Source organism: Mesoplodon bidens, assembly GCF_964165515.1.
Source record: "Mesoplodon bidens genome assembly, chromosome: 10".
Lineage (NCBI taxonomy): Eukaryota > Metazoa > Chordata > Mammalia > Artiodactyla > Ziphiidae > Mesoplodon > Mesoplodon bidens.
In genome coordinates this window covers 61,911,839-61,935,107 of record NC_138172.1, presented here as the reverse complement: position 1 = coordinate 61,935,107, position 23,269 = coordinate 61,911,839, and the positions used below count along the sequence as shown (strand labels likewise).

Sequence of the window (23,269 nt, the reverse complement as noted above, 5' to 3'; positions counted from 1 at the left end):
ATTGCCCAATTGAGGGTAGAATGGCGTCTGATGTTTAAGGCAACTTTTTTTGATGCTCTTCAGCAGAATGCCTCATACTGGCAGCTGACTTCATTGCCCCAATTCATAGTGACCCTAGGATCTCAGTCTTGTCCCTTAGTCTTTCTTTTGTTTTAATTTGCTTTTATTCATTGAAAAACAACATTCTCAGTCACTCATTTGTAATGCAAAATCTACTTACTATTTATGAGAAATTTATGGTTCAACCTATATATTAGCTCCTGCAGTCGTCTTTGAACCTCCATTTCCTTATCTTACTATAAACTAGCACGTGGACTGGAAGAGGCATTTTTCCCCTTTGGAGTTTTTCCCCTTTGGAGTAAGTGAGATGAATATTGAATCCTAGGGGAATAAACAGTCAAGATTTCAAAGTCCCTCTTCTTTCCAGACTCATCCTTTTCCCTCCATCCCCGTGCCTAAAATATATCCATTTAAATTTTACCTATTGGGCTTTGATGTAAGATTTCAGTTAAGGACAAGATTCCAGCTGCTTAAAAAAGAAAAGTAGTTTTAAGTCACTGGGCTTGGTCTTTTCTTTTCCTCCCTTCTTCACTATTTCCTCAAAATAAGTCTGTTATTCTAAGATTATTCTAAATATGAGGATGAAATCAAATTGAATTTTCTAGAAATTTAACTTTTGTGATGGATATACTCTTCCATATCGTGTTAACAACAAGTAGATGAATTATATAGAGGATTTTTACGTTTACAAGTCATTGTCTGAGTACATTTTGTATGGTGAAGGATGATTCATGGAAATACATGGTTAGACAGGGTGGGGTTATAGAAAAATCCCCATCTCGTGTTAGTACAAAAAAACTAAACCTACTGGAGTGAGTGACTTTTATAAACTATTTTAATTATGGAACTGTGGACTTGGCAAGTCAAACAATATAGTACTTCGTGAATGTTTAGCAATAATTTTTGACCTGTCTCTGGTAACACAAATATACACAGTCATTTTTCATTTAATATTGAATAATGTATTATAGTTCCTACGAAGGTTTAGTCATCAGTTTTCTCTTTATTATTCCATTACTTATTATACTTTATTATCTAAAGTTGTTTAATGAACAACTTTAATGAGAAATATAGTCTAATGTCTATCTCTTGTCCGTGTTAAAATGACATTCTTTTGTCCCGATTAATGTCCTTATTAAGAGGTAATTCATTCAACAAATTTTACTCTATTCCTACCATGCCTGAGGCAGTGTTCTAGCCACTGGGGCTGCAGTTGTGAACAAGATGAAGTTTCTGTTTTCATGAAGCTCACATTTGTAGAGATAGACAGCAAGTAAGTAGATATATGATATATCTGATACTGATAACTCCTAGAAAGAATAATTAAAGCAGGCTAAGGGAATATAATATAATAGAAGTGAATATTTTCAATATGATGGCCAAGAAAGGCCAATCTGAAAGATGATATTTGAGCAGAGATATGAATGATGCCAATTTTGGGGGAAGGAGCACTTCCCATCTTCGGGAATAGTGAAGGTAAAAGCTTTTAAGTGGGAACATATTTTGACTCTTCAAGGAACAGTGAGAGGGCTGTTTGGTAAGGGAAGAAGGAATTTGGTGAATAAGGGCAAAGAAGCCAGACCTTGCAGGCCATGGCTGGAAGTAATGATTTTATTTAAATATATGTTTTTTAATTGGAGGACTTTGATTAGGGGAGAGATGTGTTTGTTTTTAAAAGGCTCTGTCTGGCTGTGGAGGAAGGACATTAGGTGGGATAAAGGTGTAAGCAGAAAAGCCAGGTAGGAGGCTACTATAGTAGCCCACGCTGGAGATGATGGTAGCTTGAAATAGGTCAGTAGCATTTGGAGATGTGAAAAGTGGTCAATTTCTAGAAATATTTTGAAGGTAGTTGGCAAGATATATTAATAGATCAGATGTGGGACGTAAGAAAAAAAGAGTTGATTCTAAGGCTAAAGAATTGGGTGAATGAATATCTATAGTCACAGTAGTACATGTGAAAGAGAATTGGAAGTTTAAGATGTTCAGAAAGCACATCGTGTGCTAACAGTTTGGGGTGCATACATAAATAAAGGTGGGAGACCCCTTAACTTAAGAGCATTGACTCTGATATGGGCAAACTCAGATATCACTCCAAAAGAGTTAGTTCTGCTATAATGCACCATAACATATATGTTGCTAAAAAAAAATCATCATGCTATGCAAAATCACACAGCGAAAGCCACAGGACTTATGAGAAAATGAGATTATGGCACAATATTCAAAACCTTGTCAGTGATATATTTAAAAATTTTTAAATGTTGAATGGTTAACAACTAAATACTGCAGTACATTTGACACTTTACATTGCAAAATACGTTATTCCCTCATGGGAGTGGCTGTGGAAAGGGTTGCAAGATTGTGAGTTTCTTGGAGTGATGGAAGGAAGCTTACTGAAATCTAAAGGGAAGTTGTGACACCAGATGTGAACGGATGTGATTCACACCTCACATGGTGAACTGGTAGCTAGTAGATAAATGTTTGAGGCATGTGCTTTTGGCGTATTCCTACGTGGCCTTGCGTAATGGGGTGCAGTTTTCTGCATTTACCTTATGTTTCTTGTGGATGAACTTGCTCATAAGCAAACACAAAATGTGAGTTGTATTCACACTGTTCCCTACTATATCAATTGCATTGGAATCAATTTACATTTTCAAAATTAAGTGTTACAGCAGAACTAACTGTACCATCTAGTGACCTTTGACACTTTGCATAACTTCTCAGAACCTTGATTTCCTCATACGTAAAACAGGGATAATAGTATTGAACTTTAGTAGGGTTTGGGAGAGGGTTAAATGAACGTATACATGTAAGTTTAGAGTAGAATATGGTATATATTTGTTAAAAATGAGGCACTTTCCTATAACCTCTGTGTAGAAATTGCGCTATCTGAGGAAACTAAAAATGTAAAAAGATATGTTTTTGTGATTTTTATTTCTCTAGTTAGGCATAGATGTAGGAGTATAGATTTAGCTATTTATAGGTGGTTTAAACCTATGCCGGTAATTCAGTTGCTATCAGTAATAATGCCATGCTTTACTATGGGACTACATGGCAGAAAGTGTGTGATTATTGCTTAATTTTCTCTATAATGATAAATTTCTTCATTAAAATAGCATATTTGTTTAACTGCTAACTAATTGACACGATTTCTTTCATCTTCTTTTCTTTTTCCCTTTACTTCCAGTGTCTCAGTTGAGGACTTAATCCTTCATCTTTATGTTTACAAGTCATTGTCTGAGTACATTTTGTATGGTGAATGGAATTGGATTCTTCTGTCTTCTGCCTCTTTCCCTGTCCCTGGTACTAAGATGTACCTTCTTCCTCCATTGCCCCAATTCATCCATCCTCCATACTGCTGACAAAGTGACAAAATGATAAGGTCACTGCCTTGCTCAGAATTCTCTCCTCACCTTCAAGCCATCTCTTCCTATGACACCATACACTGCAGCCATCCTGGATGATCTAGTTCTTCGCCTGTGTTGCTGGAGATGTCTGGAGTGGATCTGTCTGTTCCAGTCCCATCCACCCTTATGTACATCCCTCATACAACAATTACACTATATAATAATTCTTTTCCAATTATGGCCTCATAGATGTCTAAGCCTTTTGTTTTCAGAGATTTTGATTTCTTGTTATCTCTTGGGTCTAGCACGTAGATGTTTGATAAATATTAGGGAATTAAGTGAAGGAAAGAAGGAACAAACATGTAGCCAAATGTAAAGTAAGATTTTAAAACTTGAACACCTGGGTTCAGTGTTAGTAAGTTATTCACATCAGCTTTTATTGTTCATTGTCTAACTTAACTTCTGATTCCTTTATTTTGTACAACCACGACAAAGTATTTTAAATATCTTAGCAGTATAATGTAGGGGTTAAGAAAACAGTCTCTGGCCAGACTGCCTTGGGTAGATTCCTAGCTCAGCCACTTACTAGCTTGAGGACCTTAAGCAATTTACCAAACTTCTCAGTTTCTTGATCTGTAAAATGAGAAGAATAATAGCATTTACCTCATAGGCTTACTGTGATAATTAAATGAACTGCGAGTTGAAAAGTGTTTAGAATTGTAGCTGTTTAGAATGTAAGTCATTCCTACTGTTCTCAAGTATTATGAACCGTCCTGAGAACAGATGGTCCTTTGCCTTTCCTCTCTAGGTACTAGGTTCCTCAAGACATTTTATTTTCTGGCTTCTCCAAGGCTTCAAGGCAAGCTCTGGCAGGCTTTTCACCAGCTCTTGTCTCAGCCAAAGGTTCCAGATGGTATAATTTGCTGTTAAGATTCAAGGACTTTTTCCCTTCTTTCACTGGAGAGCATCTTTCCTCCTGCCCTTCTTTTGATTTCATACATTTATATGTTGGAATTTGTTTTTGTTTTTGTGGTACGCGGACCTCTCACCGTTGTGGTCTCTCCCGTTGCGGAGCACAGGCTCCAGACGCGCAGGCTCAGTGGCCATGGCTCACGGGCCCAGCCACTCCGCGGCATGTGGGATCTTCCCGGACCGGGGCACGCACCCGTGTCCCCTGCATTGGTAGGCGGACTCTCAACCACTGCGCCACCAGGGAAGCCCTATATGTTGGAATTTGATTATCACTGTAGTGTTGGCTAACACCTCTATCACCTTGAATAATTATTATTATTTTGTGTGTGTGTGGTGAAAACACTTAAGGTATAATTTCTTAGCAAGTTCGAGGTCTGTAATACAGTACTGTTGCCTGTAATCACTATGCTGTGCATTTGATGCTATCTACTGATTACAAGTTTTTACCCTTAAACAATATCTCCCCAGTTCCCCTACCCTATACTCTTAAAGTACATTTCCCCAATTCCCCCACCCAAAGCCCCTGGGAATCACCTTCTACTCTGTTTTTACAAGTTTAGCCTTTTTACATTCCACATATTGATAATATTATGTAATATTTGTCTCTGTGTCAGACTTACTTCACTTAGCCTAATACCCTCAAGGTCCATCCAGAACCACCAACGACAGGAATTCTTTCTTTCTCACAGCTGGATAATATTCCGTTGTAATATATGCACCACATCTTCTTTATTCATTCATCCATTGAAAGACACTGGGTTTATTTCCATACCTTGGCTATGGTGAATAATACTGCAGTAAACACAGGAGAGAAGATACCTCTTCAAGATCCTGTTTTTGTTTTCTTTGGATACATATCCAAAAATGGGATTACTGGATCATATATATGATGGTTCTATTTTTAATTTTTGGAGGAACCTCTATACTGTATTCCATAGTGGCTGCACCAGTTTACATTCTCACCAACAGTATACTAGGATTCCCTTTACTCTACACCCTTGCCAACACTTTTTATCTCTTCGTGATGATGCCATTCTAAAAGGTGTGAGGTGCTATCTCATTGTGGTTTTGATTTGCATTTCTATGATGATTACTAATGTTGAGCATCCTTGCATGTACCTGGTGGCCATTTGCAAGTCTTCTTTGGGACTAAGTGTTCATTAAGTTTCTCTGTTCTTTTCAAAATCAGATTGTTTTTATTTGTTATTGGATTGTACACCTTCTTTATATCTTTGGATATTAACCCCTTCTCTGATACATGATTTGTAAATACTTTCTCCCATTCTGTAGGTTGCCTTTTCATTTTCTTGCTTTTAGTATCTCTCATAAGGCAGATCTGCTGGCAACGCATTCTCTCAGTCTTTGTTTATCTGGAGGCGTCTTTGTGAAAAACAGTTTTACTGGCTACAGAATTCTTGGTTGATAATTTTTTTTCTTTTAGCACTTTGAACATGGCATTCCATTGCTTCTTCGCTTCATTGTTTTTTTATGAGAAGTCAGCTGTTAATATTGTATGGAACTACTCATTTCTCTTTTGGTACTTCTAAGATTTTCTCTGTCTTTGGCATATAAAATGTATAGCTATGAATCTCTTTGAGTTTATTCTGTGTGGAGTTTGTGGAGATTGGATGTATTGGTTAATGTTTTTTTATCATTTGGCTTTCAGGCATTATTATTTTAAATATTTTTGTCTTCTGCGTTTTCTCTAACAACTTACGGTACTCTTATTTTTAGTTATATTGGTATACTTAATGTGCTCTGAGGTTCTGTTAATTCTTTTTTTCAATCATTTTTTCCTTTGTTTTTCAGAATGGATAGTTTCTATAGGTCTAATTCAAATTCACTGAATCTTTCTTTTGAGAGCTCAGATCTGCTGTTGAATCCCTCTGGTGAATTATTCACTTCAATTATTATACTTATCAACACCAGAATTTCCACTGTTTATTAAGTAATATTGCCTTGTAACATTCTATTTAGTAGATCACTGTTGTCATACTTTAGTTCTTTAAACATGGTGAAGCATGTATAGTTCTTTGAATGTATTTATAATAGGTGTTTTGACATCTTTATCTGTTAAATCCAACAGAGGGAGCTTCAACTGATTACTTTTTTCCTGAGTCAGTAGGTTACACTTCCTTGTTTCTTTGTATGTCTCATAATTTCTTTTTGTTGAATACTGGACATGTTAGATAATATTGCATAGCAATTTTAGATTCTGAGTTTTTTCCCCTGAGGTTTGTTGTTACTGTTGTTCTCTTTGTTTGTGTGTTTGGTAATTCTCTAGACTAAATCTTCACCCAAACTGTGAGGCCACTGATCTCTCTGTTTAACTTTTGTTTTGTTTTGTTTTAACTGTCTTTATTTTTAAGCCTCTTCAGTCAGCTATTGGTCAGAGATTGTGATCAAATAGTTGGAGCCAGTAAGGCTTCCTCTGTCTACTTATTGATCTTTTTGTGGTTTGGGGGGTTCAAATTTCGCTGTTTTAAAGTTTCTCCTGGCTCTTATTTTCTGTTGGGCTCTCTTGTGTCTCCTCTGTGTGTTAGCTTAGGTTCTGTCTTCTAAGGATGTATGAGTGGCTTGCACCACTCCATTTTCTGCTGTGCATATATCACCCTCAGTCAGTGTAACATACTTGCTGATCTCATCTAGCCCCATGGCTGTCTCACCTTCCAGAATTACCTGTTAAATCCCTTGCTTGCCTGACAGTCTGTTGCTTGCCTAAAAAAGAACAATACTTCAAACTAGTGGAGGCTGTGGCCTTCCCTCTTCATGTGCCACTAAAATCACCATTTTCACTGACAACATTTTAAATCAAGTGAGCTCCTCCTCAACAGCAGCAGGTGAACTTCCAGTTATTCATCTTGTCTTGCCCTAATTGAACTACTGTGTATACAGAGCTGAGAGCTTGTTAGAACCCTCAGGAAAATCACCACAGGCTTGTGCTTTTCTTACTTATAGTTCAGTGATTTTTACGAACAACCACTTCTCAGTTTGTTGTAAGCCTATGGTCAATGTTCTGAGTGCTGAAATGGTTGTTTTTGACACTTCTGTTAAGCTGTATAATTTTTTGGGGAATGGCAGAAGACTTGTCCTCCCATCATGCAGGAGTGAATCTGCATTAGCTTTTTAACCAAGTATGTGGTGCAATTTATTTTCAGGCCTAAAATGATTCAAATATGATAGATAATCTGAAATTCAGGTTTGTGTGTCTGTCCTCTCCTGCTCTCTGAATATTGAATATTGGAAAGAAAATTTCCACTAGGGAAGAAAAGAGTCTGTTAATTCACATTTCAAAACAATTTTTGAAGTTAGGACTGCAAGAGACTAAATATCTGCGTTGAAGATCTGAACAAGTTGTATGGAGTATTAGCAAGAAGAAAAGATGTTTGTATCAAATCATTTGTTCCTCAAATTTAGAAAGTTTATACTGCCTCCTCAATCTGAGTGAGTCCTGCAGGCTGAGCAATTAAGTAGACTTGGGCTGAAAGTAAACAGATGAAGATTCTAACTACTAATTGTGTATGTGTGTTTACTTTTTTTTTTAACATCTTTATTGGAGTATAATTGCTTTACAATGGTGTGTTACTTTCTGCTGTATAACACAGTGAATCAGCTATACATAAACATATATCCCAATTTCCCTTCCCTCTTTCATGTCCCTCCCACCCTCCATATCCCACCCCTCCCGGTGGTCACAAAGCACTGAGCCGATCTCCCTGTGCTATGTGGCTGCTTCCCACTAGCTATCTACTTTACATTTGGTAGTGTATATATATCCATGCCACTCTCGCACTTCATCCCAGCTTACCCTTCCCCCTCCCCACGTCCTCAAGTCCATTCTCTACATCTATGTTTTTATTCCTGTCCTGCCCGTAGGTTCTTCAGAACCTTTTTTTTTTTTTTAGATTCCATATATATGTGTTAGCATGCACTATTTGTTTTTCTCTTTCTGACTTACTTCACTCTGTATGACAGTTTTTAGGTCCATCCACTTCACTACAAATAACTCAGTTTCGTTTCTTTATGGCTGAGTAATATTCCATTGTATATATGTGTCACATCTTCTTTATCCACTCATTTGTTGATGGACACTTAGGTCGCTTCCATGTCCTGGCTATTGTAAATAGAGCTGCAATGAACATTGTGGTACATGACTCTTTCTGAATTATGGTTTTCTCTGGGTATATGCCCAGTAGTGGGATTGCTGGGTCAAATGGTAGTTCTATTTTTAGTTTTTTAAGGAACCTCCATACTGTTCTGCATAATGGCTGTATCAATTTACATTCCCACTAACAGTGCAAGAGTGTTGCCTTTTCTCCACACCCTCTCCAGCATTTATTGTTTGTAGATTTTTTGATGATGGCCATTCTGACCGGTGTGAGGTGATACCTCACTGTAGTTTTGATTTGCATTTCTCTCATGATTACTGATGTTGAGCATCCTTTCATGTGTTTGTTGGCAATCTGTATATCTTCTTTGGAGAAATGTCTATTTAGATCTTCTGCCCATTTTTGGACTGGGTTGTTTGTTTTTTTCATATTGAGATGCCTGAGCTGCCTCTGTATTTTGGAGATTAATCCTTTGTCAGTTGCTTAATTTGCAAATATTTTCTCCCATTCTGAGGGTTGTCTTTTCATTTTGTTTATGGTTTCCTTTGCTGTGCAAAAGCTTTTAAGTTTCATTAGGTCCCATTTGTTTATTTTTGTTTTCATTTCCAATCTCTAGGAGGTGGGTCAAAAGCGATCTTGCTGTGATGTATGTCATAGAATGTTCTGCCTATGTTTTCCTCTAAGAGTTTTATAGTGTCTGGCCTTACATTTAGGTCCTTAATCCATTTTGAGTTTATTTTTGTGTATGGTGTTAGGGAGTGTTCTAATTTCATTCTTTTACATGTAGCTGTACAGTTTTCCCAGCACCATTTATTGGAAGAGGCTGTCTTTTCTCCATGGTATGTTCTTGCCTCCTTTGTCATAAATTAGGTGACCATATATGCATGGATTTATCTCTGGGCTTTCTATCCTGTTCCATTGATCTGTATTTCTGTTTTTGTGCCAGTACCATATTGTCTTGATTACTGTAGCTTTGTAGTATAGTCTGAAGTCAGGGAGCCTGATTCCTCCAGCTCTATTTTTCTTTCTCATGATTGCCTTGGCTATGGGGGGGTCTTTTGTGTTTCTATACAAATTGTGAAATTTTTTGTTCTAGTTCTGTGAAAAATGCTGTTGGTAGTTTGATAGGGATTGCATTGAATCCGTAGGTTGCTTTGGGTAGTATAGTCATTTTCACAATGTTGATTCTTCTGATCCAAGAACATGGTATATCTCTCCATCTGTTTGTATTGTCTTTAATTTCTTTTATCATTGTCTCATAGTTTTCTGCATACAGGTCTTTTGTCTCCTTAGGTAGGTTTATTCCTAGATATTTTATTCTTTTTGTTGCCATGGTAAATGGGACTGTTTCCTTAATTTCTCTTTCAGATTTTTCATCATTAGTGTATAGGAATGCAAGAGATTTCTGTGCAGTTTGTATCCTGCTACTTTACCAGATTCATTGATTACCTCTAGTAGTTTTCTCATAACATCTTTGGGATTCTCTATGTATAGTTTCATGTCATCTGCAAACAGTGACAGCTTTACTTCTTCTTTTCTGATTTGGATTCCTTTTATTTCTTTTTCTTCTCTGATTGCTGTGGCTAAAACTTCCAAAACTATGTTGAATAATAGTGGTGAAAGTGGGCAACCTTTTCTTGTTCCTGATCTTAGTGGAAATGGTTTCAGTTTTTCACCATTGAGAATGATGTTGGCTGTGGGCTTTTCATATATGCCCTTTATTATATTCAGGTTAGTTCCCTCTCTGCCTACTTTCTGGAGTGTTTTTATCATAAATGGGTGTTGAATTTTGGCAAAAGCTTTTTCTGCATCTATTGAGATGATCATATGGTTTTTCTCCTTCAATTTGTTAATATGGTTTGTCACATTGATGGATTTGCATATATTGAAGAATCCTTGCATTCCTGGGATAAACCCCACTTGTTCATGGTGTCTGATCCTTTTAATGTGCTGTTGGATTCTGTTTGCTAGTATTTTGTTGAGGATTTTTGCATCTATGTTCATCAGTGATATTGGCCTGTAGTTTTCTTTCTTTGTGACATCTTTGTCTGGTTTTGGTATCAGGGTGATGGTGGCCTCTTAGAATGAGTTTGGTAGTGTTTCTCCCTCTGCTGTATATTGGAAGAGTTTGAGAAGTATAGGTGTTAGCTCTTCTCTAAATGTTTGATAGAATTTGCCTGTGAAGCCATCTGGTCCTGGGCTTTTGTTGTTGGAAGCTTTTTCTTTTTTAATTTTGTGGTACGCAGGCCTCTCACTGTTGTGGCCTCTCCCGTTGCGGAGCACAGGCTCCAGATGCTCAGGCCCAGCGGCCATGGCTCACGGGCCCAGCAACTCCGCGGCATGTGGGATCTTCCCAGACCGGGGCATGAACCCATGTCTCCTACATCAGCAGGCGGACTCTCAACCACTGCGCCACCAGGGAACCCCCTGTTCGAAGATTTTTAATCACAGTCTTAATTTCAGTGCTTGTGATTGGTCTGTTGATATTTTCTATTCCTTCCTGGTTCAGGCTCGGAAGGTTTTGCTTTTCTAAGAATTTGTCCATTTCTTCCAGGTTGTCCATTTTATTGGCATATGGTTGCTTGTAGTAATCTCTCTTGATCCTTTGTATTTCTGCAGTGTCAGTTGTTACTTCTCCTTTTTCATTTCTAAGTCTGTTGATTTGAGTCTTCTCCCTTTTTTTCTTGATGAGTATGGCTAGTGGTTTATCAATTTTGTTTATCTTCTCAAAGAACCAGCTTTTAGTTTTATTGATCTTTGCTATTGTTTCCTTCATTTATTTTTCATTTATTTCTGATCTGATTTTTATGATTTCTTTCCTTCTGCTAACTTTGAGGTTTTTTTGTTCTTCTTTCTCTGATTGCTTTAGGTGTAAGCTTAGGTTGTTTATTTGAGATGTTTCTTGTTTCTTGAGGTAGGATTGTATTGCTATAAACTTCCCTCTTAGAACTGCTTTTGATGCATCCCATAGGTTTTGGGTCATCGTGTTTTCGTTGTCATATGTTTCTAGATATTTTGTGATTTCCTCTTTGATTTCTTCAGTGATCTCTCGGTATTTAGTAGTGTATTGTTTAACCTCCATGTGTCTGTATTTTTTACAGATTTTTTTCTTTAATTGATATCTAGTCTCATAACATTGTGATCGGAAAAGATACTTGATACGATTTCAGTTTTCTTAAATTTACCAAGGCTTGATTTGTGACCCAAGATATGATCTATCCTGGAGAATGTTCCATGAGCACTTGAGAAGAAAGTGTATTCTGTTTTTTTTTTTTTTTTTCTTTTTGCGGTATGCGGGCCTCTCACTGTTGTGGCCTCTCCCGTTGCGGAGCACAGGCTCCGGACGCGCAGGCCCAGAGGCCATGGCTCACGGGCCCAGCCGCTCCGCGGCATATGGGATCCTCCCAGACCGGGGCACGAACCCGTATTCCCTGCATCGGCAGGCGGACTCTCAACCACTGCGCCACCAGGGAGGCCCTATTCTGTTGTTTTTGATGGAATGTCCTATATATATCCATTAAGTCCATCTTGTTTAATGTATCATTTAAAGCTTGTTTTTTCTTATTTATTTTCATTTTGGATGGTCTGTACATTGGTGAAAATGGAGTGTTAAAGTACCCTACTATGATTGTGTTACTGTTGATTTCCCCTTTTATGGCTGTTGGCATTTGCTTTAATTATTGAGGTGCTCCTATGTTGGGTGCATAAGTATTTACAATTGTTATATCTTCTTCTTGGATTGATCCCTTGATCATTATGTGGTGTCCTTCTTTGTCTCTTGTAATAGTCTTTATTTTAAAGTCTATTTTGTCTGATATGAGAATTGCTACTCTGCTTTCTTTTGATTTCATTTGCATTGAATATCTTTTTCCATCCCCTCACTTTCAGTCTGTATGTTCCCTAGGTCTGAAATGGGTCTCTTGTAGACAGCATATATATGGGTCTTGTTTTTGTATCCATTCAGCCAGTCTATGTCTGTTAGTTGGAGCATTTAATCCATTTACATTTAAGGTAGTTATCGATATATGTGTTCTTATTAACCATTTTCTTAATTGTTTTGGGTTTGTTATTGTAGGTCTTTTCTTTCTCTTGTGTTTCCTCCCTAGAGAAGTTCTTTTAGGATTTGTTGTAAAGCTGGTTTGGTGGTGCTGAATTCTCTTAGCATTTAATTTCTGTGTCGAGTCTGAATGAGATCCTTGCTGGGTACAGTAATCTTGGTTGTAGGTTTTTCTCTTTCATCACTTTAAGTATGTTCTGCCACTCCCTTCTGGCTTGCAGAGTTTCTGTTGAAAGATCAGATGTTAACCTTATGGGAATTCCCTTGTATGTTATTTGTTGCTTTTCCCTTGCTGCTTTTAATATGTTTTCTTTGTATTTAATTTTTGAAAGTTTGATTAATATGTGTCTTGGCGTGTTTCTCCTTGGATTTATCCTGTATGGGGCTCTCTGTGCTTTCTGGAGTTGATTCACGCTTTCCTTTCTCATATTAGGGGAGTTTTCAACTATAATCTCTTCAAATATTTTCTCAGTCCCTTTCTTTTTCTCTTCTTCTTCTGGGACTCCTGAATTCGAATGTTGGTGCATTTAATGTTGTCCCAGAGGTCTCTGACACTGTCGTCAGTTCTTTTCATTCCTTTTTCTTTATTCTGTTCTGCAGTAGTGATTTCCACTATTTTATATTTCAGGTCACTTATCCATTCTTCTGCCTCAGTTATTCTGCTATTGATCCCTTCTAGAGTATTTTTAATTTCATTTATTGTGTTGTTCATCGTTGCTTGTTTCATCTTTAGTTCTTCTTAGTCCCTGTTAAATGTTTCTTGCATTTTCTGTATTCTATTTCCAAGATTTTGTATCATCTTTACTATCATTACTCTGAATTCTTTTTCAGGTAGACTGCCTATTTCCTCTTCATTTGTTTGGTCTGGTGGGTTTTTACCTTGCTCCTTCATCTGCTGTGTTTTTTTCTGTCTTCTCATTTTGCTTATCTTACTGTGTTTGGGGTCTCCTTTTTGCAGGCTGCAGGTTCGTAGTTCCCGTTGTTTTTGGTGTCTATCCCCAGTGAGTAAGGTTGGTTTAGTGGGTTGTTTGGGCTTCCTGGTGGAGGGGACTGGTGCCCGTGTTCTGGTGGGTGAGGCTGGATCTTGTCATTCTGGTGGGCAGGACCATGTCCGGTGTTGTGTTTTGGGGTGTCTGTGAACTTATTATGATTTTAGGCAGCCTCTCTGCTAATGGGTGGGGTTGTATTCCTGTCTTGCTAGTTGTTTGGCATAGGGTGTCCAACACTGTAGCTTGCTAGTTGTTGAGTGAAGAAGCTGGGTCTTAGCAGTGACATGTAGATCTCCGAGAGAGCTTTCACTGTTTAATATTATGTGGGGCCAGGAGGTCTCTGGTGGACCAATGTCCTGAACTCGGCTCTCCCACCTCAGAGGCTTAGGCCTGACACCCGGCTGGAGCACCAGGACTATGATTGTGGAGGCTTGGTGAATCCAAAATCTGATGTAGTAGGCCAGCAGGCCGGAGACTCTGGGAAGAGTTGCAGCCCAAACGACGGCTGCTGCAGAATCCCCAGTGTGTTTACTTTTAAGAGACTTCTCTCCCTCACCCCTTTATTATCCATGAGACTTTTAAGTCTCACTTTTCTTTTTTGTAAAGGGATGATAATAATAATATCATTTTCATATTCTCTGAGGATTGAAGTACATTGTTTCTATTATTGTTACAGTTTTATTAATTTCTAGGCTGACACTTCTCTAGGCAAAGTGTTGAATAATTTTGAAAAGCAAAGAAAATTTTGTGTAAGAAAATAATTACTGCCTAAATTTACTTTTGTCAATTCAGGTGCATTGTTTTACATTCTATCTGAAAATTTATTTTTGTGAATTCAGATGGGTCGTTCTCCATTAGGTTGTTCCAAAGCATAGTGTGCTAGTATATTTGGATTGGGTTTTTTTTTCCTATGAACAATCACCAATGAAAAATGAAATGCTAATTTGATAAATCTTTTGTAGAATTATAACAATTTTCAGTCAATGTTTAACACACTTTATTTCAGATAATTTAATATGTAAAATGCATTGGTCTCAGGAGAGGTCCAGAGGTCAAAGAGAAATGTAAGAATGTGCAAAAAAAAAAAAGGAGGATTGTTTTTCTATTCTGTTCTGACCTTTATTTCCTTGGCTGGACTTTGGAGTAGGCTATCAGGTATACGTTTAAAGTAGGTGAAATCCCTGGCTTTATTTTCCGCTTTTGTTACTGGTTTAATATGGAGATAGCCATGGAACCGTTTGAAGTCATCTTTTGCAGCAATTTTGAATGGGAAAGTAGAATTGAAAAAGACCTTACTATTATCTGACAGCCTGTTTGTGTATCAAAGTTAATGAGAGGTTTGCAAATAGTCTGAAGAGGCAAAACTTCCTACCTCTCAGTTTGGACTGCTTCCACAGAATACAGTGATCCAATTTTAGAGGAGATTTGGAATTGCCAGTACCTAGGACTGGAAAATAAATCCAACATTGTTCCAACCAGCCTGAAACGTCTGGTCAGTATAATTACACTGAAATAATACTTAACTAAAGCTGTAATTTACTTGTTCTTCTATATTTCACATTGCTTCTTGGGAGTAATATTTATTCTGTATGCTTAGCTAAATTACAATTGTTAAAAAGTAATGAGTTAAGAATGGTATTTGATTTTGTTCTTTGCTCATATTTTTATATTGACATTCAGATCTTCCAGCAATATGAAAATATTTTTATAAATGATGTAAGGTTATAGGCTAAGTTCTTTTTCTCCCAGATTGCTAGTCAGTTTATTAGTAACACTAACTGAATAATCCATTCTTTCCTCATTGACTTGAGAATACATGTATTGTTCTTACATATAAATGGTGATATTGCTGCATTCTGTTTTGTTTCATTTATTTATTCATTCATTAAGCAAATAGGTCTTGAGTACCTACTGTGTATCATCAGGTGATATGTTACAAAGTAGGAATACATTAGTAGTAGAGACAGTCATTCAGTAAATGTTTTATATATAATGTAAAATTGCTAATAAGTGCCACAAAGGAGAAAGGTGTTTAATGCTATGAGAGCTTACTACAAAACATTTATCTATTTCTGAATGTTACACTGTTTTAAGTATACTGTATTTTGATATAACATAGTACCTTCCTCATTAATCTATTTCAAAGTCTTTTAGGTAGTTTTATGTATTTTACTTAGATTAGTTTTAAAGTTTATATTAATTCCTTTTGAAATTGTATTGAATTTATGGACCAACTTTGTGTAAATCAATATCTTTATAATAGTGAGCCTTTATATCCAAAAGTATATGTTTTCCATTTCTTCTATTTTCCTGTATATGTATCTTTAAAATAATTTTCTACTGTGGTAAAATACGTATAACATAGTTTACCATCTTAACCATTCTTAAGTATACAGTTCAGTGGTATTAAATACATTCACATTATTGTGTAACTATCTCCACCATCTACCCACATAACTCTGAAACCCTGTACCCACTAAGTGATGTCTCCATTCTCCCCTCCTCTAGCCCTACCATCCACCATTATACTTTGTGTCTTTATGATGATTTTGACTACTCTAAGTTCCTCATGTAAGTGGAATCATACAATATTTGTCTTTTTATGACTGGCTTATTTCATTAGCGTAATATCCTCAAAGTTCATTCATGTTAGTGTCTTGTAGAATTTCCTGTCTCTTTAAAGTTGAATAACATTCCATTGTATGTATATACCATATTTCACTTAGCCATTGATCATATAGTAATTCTATGTTTAATTTTTTGAGGAACATTATACTGTTTTCTGTAGTGGCTGTACCATTTTACATTTCCACCAGTGGAGCACAGGGTTCATTTTTTCTACATCTTCACCAGCACTTGGGGTGTGTTGTGTGTGTGTGTGTATGTTTGATTTTTGGATAGTAGCCATCCTAATTGGTATGAAGTAGTGTCTTTTCATACTTCTGATTTGCATTTCCCTAATAATTAGTGATATTGAGCATCCTTTCATGTGCTTACTACTCATTTGTATGTCTTCTTTGGAGAAATGTCAATTTAAGTCTTTTGCACATTTCTTAATTGGTTTATTTCCCTTTTGTTGTTGAGTGTTAGGAGTTTTCTGTATATTCTGGATGTTAATCTTTTATCAGATATATGAGTTACGAATATTTGGTCTTATACTGTGGGTTGCCTTTTTATTCTGTTGATAGTGTCCTTGAATGCACAGCATTTAAAAATTTTTATGAAATCCAATTTTTCTGTTTCCTTTTTGTTATTTGTACCTTTCCTGTCATATCCAAGAAATCATTGCCAAATCCAATTTTGTGAATCTTATGGCCTATTTCTGCTTGTAAGTGTATACTTGTTTTAGATCTTATATTTAGGTTCTTAATCCATTTTTGAGTTAATTTCTGTGTATGGTTTCAGGTAATGATCCACCTTCATGCTTTTGCATGTGAATATCTAGCTTTTCCAGTATCATTTGTTGAAAAGACTGCTTTTTTCCCATGGAGTGGCCTTGGTACCCTTGTTGAATTGAGCGTAAATGTGAGGGTTTATCTCTGGGCTCTGTAGTCTATTCCATTGGTCTAATGTGTTCTTTCCTCATGCCCATACCACACAGTTTTGATTATTGTAGCTTTGTAATAAGTTTTGAAATCAGGAGTCCTCCACTTTTGTCCTTTTTCAAGATTGTTTTGGCTGCTCAGGGTCTCTTGAGATTCCATATGATTTTTAGAATGGGTTTTTCTGTTTCTACATGAAACAGTATTAGAATTTTGATAGGGGTTGCATTTGAAGTAGATCACTTTAGGTAGTATTGACATTTTAATAATGTTAAGTTTTCCTATCCATGAACATGGGATACGAGTCCATTTATTTGTATCTTTTAGAATTTCTTTCAGTAACGTTTTGTAGTTCTCATTGTGTAAGCTTTTAACTTGTTTGGTTGAGATAATTCCTAAGTATTTTATTCTTTTTGATGCTTTTATAAATGGAAATGATTTTATAATTTCCTTTTCAGATTATTTTTCTTTGTGTATAGAAATGCACCTGATTTTTGTGCATTGACTTCATGTCTTGCTGCTTCACTGAATTCATTTATTAGTTCTAACAGGTTCTTTTTGGAATCTTTAGTGTTTTCTACACATTAGATCATATCATTTGCCAAAAAGATCATTTTACTTCTTCTTTTCCATTTTGGATGCCTTTTGTGTCTTTTTCTTGCATAGTAGCTCTGGCTAGAACTTCTAGTACTATGTTGAATAAAAATGATGAAAGTGGGCATCCTTGCCTTGTTCTTGATCTTTGATTAAATGTTTTCAGTCTTTCACCATTGAGTGTGATGCTCGCTGTGTGTTTTTTGTATTGGATTTTATTATGTTGAGGTGTTTTCTTTCTATTCCTGTTGAGTGTTTTTATCATGTAAGTGTGTTGAATTTGTCAAATGCTTTTTTTCTTTTTTGCATCAATTGAGATGGTGATGTGGTTTTTTTTCATGCTGTTGATGTGGCATATACACTGATTGATTTTTCTTTGTTGAACTTTCTTGCATTCAGGAATAAATCCCACTTGGTCATGATGCATAATCCTTTATATGCTGCTGAAATGTTTGCTACTATTTTTTTTTGAGGATTCTTGTAACAATGTTCATAAGGAATATTGGTCTGTAGTTTCCTTTTTTTATAGTGTCTTTGTATGGCTTTGGTATCAGTGTAATGCTGGCCTCGTAAAACAAGTTAGGAAATATTTCTTTTTCTTTAAAGTTCTGGAGAAGTTTACTAGGTTTGGTATTAGTTCTTCTTTGTATGTTTGGTAGAATTCATCAGGGCTTTTCTTTGTTGGGAGATTTTTGATTAATTATTCAATGTCCTTACTAGTTATAGGTCTATTCATATTTTCTTTTTCATTATGATTTACTCTTGATAGGTTTTATGTTTTTAGGAATTTTTCCATTTCATCTACATTATCGTAACTTATTGGCATACTATTCTTTTAGTACTTTCTTATAATCCTTTTTACTTCCTTTGAATCTGTAGCAATGTCCCCACTTTTTTTTCTGATGGTAGTAATTTCAGTCTTCTCTCTCTCTCTTTTCTGAGTCTGTCTAGCTACAGGGCTTTCAATTTTCTTGACTTACTTTTAAGAAACAGCTTTTGGTTTCATTGACTTTTTAAAATTGCTTTTATATTCTCTTTTTTGTTTATCTCTGCTTTAGTTTTTATGATTTCCCTCTTTCTGGCAGTTTTAGGTTTAGTTTGGTCTTCTTTTTCTAGTTACTTAAGTTGTAAAGGGAGGTTGTTGATTTGAGATCTTTCTTGTTTTTAGGTGTTGATTTGAGATCTTTCTTATTTTTAGTATAAGCATTTATAGCTGTAAGTTACCCTCTCAGTACTGTTTTTGTTGCATACCACATTATCCTGATACTGAAACCAAAATATTTTAGGAAAACAACAAATCATTGTCTCTCATGCACATAAGATGCAAAAATTCTTAGGTAAATCTCAGCAAATCTAATCCAGCAATATATATAAAGTAAAGACTTTGAAGAATTTATCCCAACAATGCAGATTTGTTGCAACATAAAGAAAATCCATCAGTATATTTCTCCACATTAACAGTATCTAGGGTAAAAACCATAATCATCTTACTAGATATACAAAAGATACTATAAATGGAAATATGCTTAAACTGATTAGGATCATGTATGAAAACCTGCGTATAATATCATAATTAATATATTAGATAGAATATTTTCCCTGTAAGATCAAGAACAAGGTGTGATGTTTGCTCTTACCACTTCTATTTGATATAATACTGAAAGTCTTAGTGCAGGAAGGCAACTGAAGAGAAAAGAAACATTCTAATTGAGAAGGAAGTAAAATTGTCTTTATTCACAAATTACATAATCTTGTATATAGAAAATGCTAAAGAATGATTGAAACAATGATAGTTTAAAGACTCCCGGACCTGGGACATCCCTGGTGGTCCAGTGGTTAAGGCTTCACGTTTCCATTGCAGGGGGCCCGCGTTTGATCCCTGGTCAGGGAACTAAGATCCCACATGCTGCATGCTACGGCCAAGAAAAATAAAGACTACCAGACCTAATAAAAGAATGTATTAAGATCACAGGATATAAAGTTAATAAACAAAAATTCCATGTATTTCTATAACTAAGCAGCAAAGAATTAGTAAATGAAATTTATTATTCACAGTAACCAAAACATGGAAGCAACCTGAATGATCATCGATGGGTGAATGGATAAAGAAAATGTGGTACATACATATGGTGATACTATTATTCAGTCTTAAAATAAAGGAAATCCTGCCATTTGTGACAATAAGGATGAACCTGGAAGACATTATGCTAAGTGAAATAATTCAGGCACAGAAGGACAAATACTACATGATACTACTTACATGAAGAATCTAAAACAGTCAAACTCATAGACGTAGGAAGTAGAATGGTGATTGCCAGGGACTGGCAGGAGGGAAAAACAGGGAGGTATTATCAGAGGGTACAAAATTTCAGTTATAAATAATTTCTAGAGTTGTATATAGCATAGCACCTATGGTTAATAATACTGCATTGTATACTTAAAATTTTTCTAAGAGGGTAGTTTTTTTTATGTTTTTAAGGAGTATGATTTTGTTTCCTTCTCATTTATATTCAGATGCTTTTAACAGAAGTTTGAAATTATCTTTCTCTGATTTCATCTCATTAGTTTCGAGTGATCTTAGTGCCACTCTAAATACATATACACATGCATATATATGTATGTTTCTAATAAGCATACCTCATAATTATTTCTCTATACATTTGTACATTTTTGATTGTACTAGATAGTCATATGAAAATGAAAAATTCTTTCAAAAACTACCAAATTCAAGCATCTGCTTGGATTGTTCAATATTAAAATTTGGGACTTAACCTGTGGCCTAGAACTCTGTATTTAGTACCTTTGACTCAGTCAGCTGAACAAGTTCTTGCTGCACATTTTGTGGCTTTTTTCTTAGGCCAGCTGCAAGTGCCTGTTTGCTTTGATATTGGTCTTTTACAGTTGGTGCCTTCTAAATATCACAAAATTGGCTGGTATGGATAAGGATAAAATAGCCCAATCATTTAAAATATACATACATGAGATCCATTATTATGCTCATTTGGGAATTTTGTCTGCACTTTAGTTAAAGTAATAGATCTGACGCTTCCTTATTCCTGGTTCCTAAAATAAATCTGCAAGTCAGATCCGCAAATCATTAAATGTAATTTAAGTGGGCTTTATTTTAAATTATACTTGTTTTTTAAACCACTTTATTGAGGTATGACTGATATAAAAAATCTGTACATATTTAATGCGTACAACTTGATGACTTTGGAGGTGAGTATATATCCATTTTGGTGAAACCATCCCCACAATCTATGCCATAAACATATACATCGTCTCCAAAAGTTTCCTCCTGTCCTCTTTATTTACTTCTTTTGTGTGTGATAGGAACACTTAAAATAAGATCTAGCCACTATGGGTTTAAAAAACAAGTGTAATTGAAATAATAAGAGGCTTCCCTGGTGGCGCTGTGGTTAAGAATATGCCTGCCAATGCAGGGGACACGGGTTCGAGCCCTGGTCTGGGAAGATCCCACATGCCGAGGAGCAGCTAAGCCCGTGCACTGCAATGAAGAGTAGTCCCCACTCACCACAACTGGAGAAAGCCCGTGTGCAGCAACGAAGACCCAACACAGCCAAAAATAAATAAAATAAATTTATTTTAAAAATAATAGCAATTATAATTAAATGATAACAAGTATAATAATTAAATAATAAGTATAATTAAAATAAAAACAAGTATAATTTAAAATAAAGCCCATTTATAATAGCATTAAAAATCATACAGTAGGAATAAACTTAAAATATGACAGATCTATACAGTTAAAATTACAAAATATTTCTGAGTAAAAACAAAAGTAAATGGAGACTTATACCACTTGAATTTATTGTCAGTTCTCTCCAAATTGATTTACAGTTGAATGTTATCCCAATCAAAATCACAGTAGGCTTTTTTAAAAATAGAAATTGACATGGCTATTCTAAAATTTATATGTATGCAGAAAATAGCCAGAACAATTTTTAAAAAGAATAATGTTGGAGGCTTTACATTATCCAATTTCAAGACTCATTAAAAAGTAAAATGCTGCAGTAATCCAGACATTGTGTAGTGGCAGAAAGATAGACATATATATTAGTGGAACAGAATGGAGAGTCCAGAAATAGAGTCACATAGACGGCCAATTGATTTTCTACAAAGATGCCAGGGTAATTCAACTGTGAAAGGATACCCTTTTAACAAATTGTGCTGGATCTACTGAAAACACATATTGAAGAAAATGAATAGGTAGGCCAGAGACTGGGAGAAAATGTTTGCAACACCTATGTCTGACAAACAAATTGTATCCAGAGAATCTATGTAACTCACACTTCAATAAAAAGTGAAGCAAACCAATAAAAAAATTGGGGAAAGACTTGGCATTTTACAATGGAAGGCATACGAAATGCAAATTAGCACATGAAAACTACTGAACATCATTAGTCTTCAGGAAAATGTACAATAAAACTATAATGCGATACCATTACATACACCCTGTAGCAGTTTACTCTTCTTGAGATTCTTATCTCTCTGGTTCTCTGTGTACTTGTGGCTTCTTTCTCTTTTGCTATATTCCTCCTCTTTACTGTCCTCTTTTCTGTCTTGCAGTTTTTGATTACTTGGGCTGCTTTCCTTCTTGTGTTTCCTTACTTTGCCTATTCTACTTCCTGTTGACTTCGTCAGTTTTCCAAGAGAATAAATATAATTGGGTAATACTTTATTGTATGGCACAACTGATATGTTTGTCCACCTCATTATCCTCTGGCTTGTTGATAGATATGTGCCTTGAAGGTTAAGCATTCGTCCCAATCAGGTACAGCCTGAGTACTCTTGAGATTATCAGGGTAAGTGCCTATTTCATTCCTTGCTTTATGCCCAGTGCCCAGGCCAATAGTTGTCCCTAATAGGATGTTCAATAAATAATTTGTTGAATGAATGAGCTACCTCTGAGGATGAGGTTGAATGTGGCTCCTTCCCTTGTAAGGGACATGATATGTCATGTTCAGAATATAATTCTTCCAAAATGATACTTTCAAGGAACTATGCAACTTCTTGTTCTTTTTGAAGATCTGGAATAGCCTAATACTTAGGAGCACTGACCCTGGAACCTGAGTCTCAGTTTGAATCATAACAGGCAGTTTTACTATGTTTGTGACTTTGAGCAAATTACTTAATCTCTTAGTATTTCACTTCCCTTACGTGTCAATGGAGATAACAGTATCAGCCTCATAGCATGTATTGTTGTAGGGATCAAATAATTTAATGATGTCAGGTGCCTAGGAAGAGTACTTGGCACTTAGTATGATGGGAGGGTTCATAGTTATTATTATTACCATTATTATTATTATTATTATTGATTTGGAGGGGAAAAGCATTACTAAGAACAGGTACAGAATGTAAGTCAGAGTCTTCAGAGCCTACAACTTCTTTTATCAATGTAATTTTTTTTCAGGCAAGCCTTTTCTCTTTTTCTCCTCTCACTCCCCATTTTAAGAGAAGAAGTTAAATTACAGAGGTGTTTAAACGTTAGAAATCACTGTGGAATCTTACAAAAACACTTTGAAGTCAGTAGAGAAAAGATACTCGATAAAGCTTTGCTCCACGTCTATTTCATCCTAAC

General features: G+C 35.9%; 1 protein-coding gene across 2 annotated transcripts in view; it reads left to right on the top strand.

Annotated features, from left to right (window-relative positions):
* Positions 1-23,269, top strand: part of LOC308623377 (BEN domain-containing protein 6-like) — a 138,181-nt gene that overhangs the window by 42,492 nt on the left and 72,420 nt on the right. The window contains exon 1 of one of the 2 annotated variants that reach the window (XM_081245666.1): positions 14,775-15,023. The exons of the other annotated variant lie outside the window; for it this stretch is intronic. The gene's annotated coding sequence lies outside the window, so the exon portion shown is untranslated. Of the gene's footprint in view, positions 1-14,774; positions 15,024-23,269 lie in introns of those variants that run through there. 2 annotated transcript variants of the gene reach the window in all.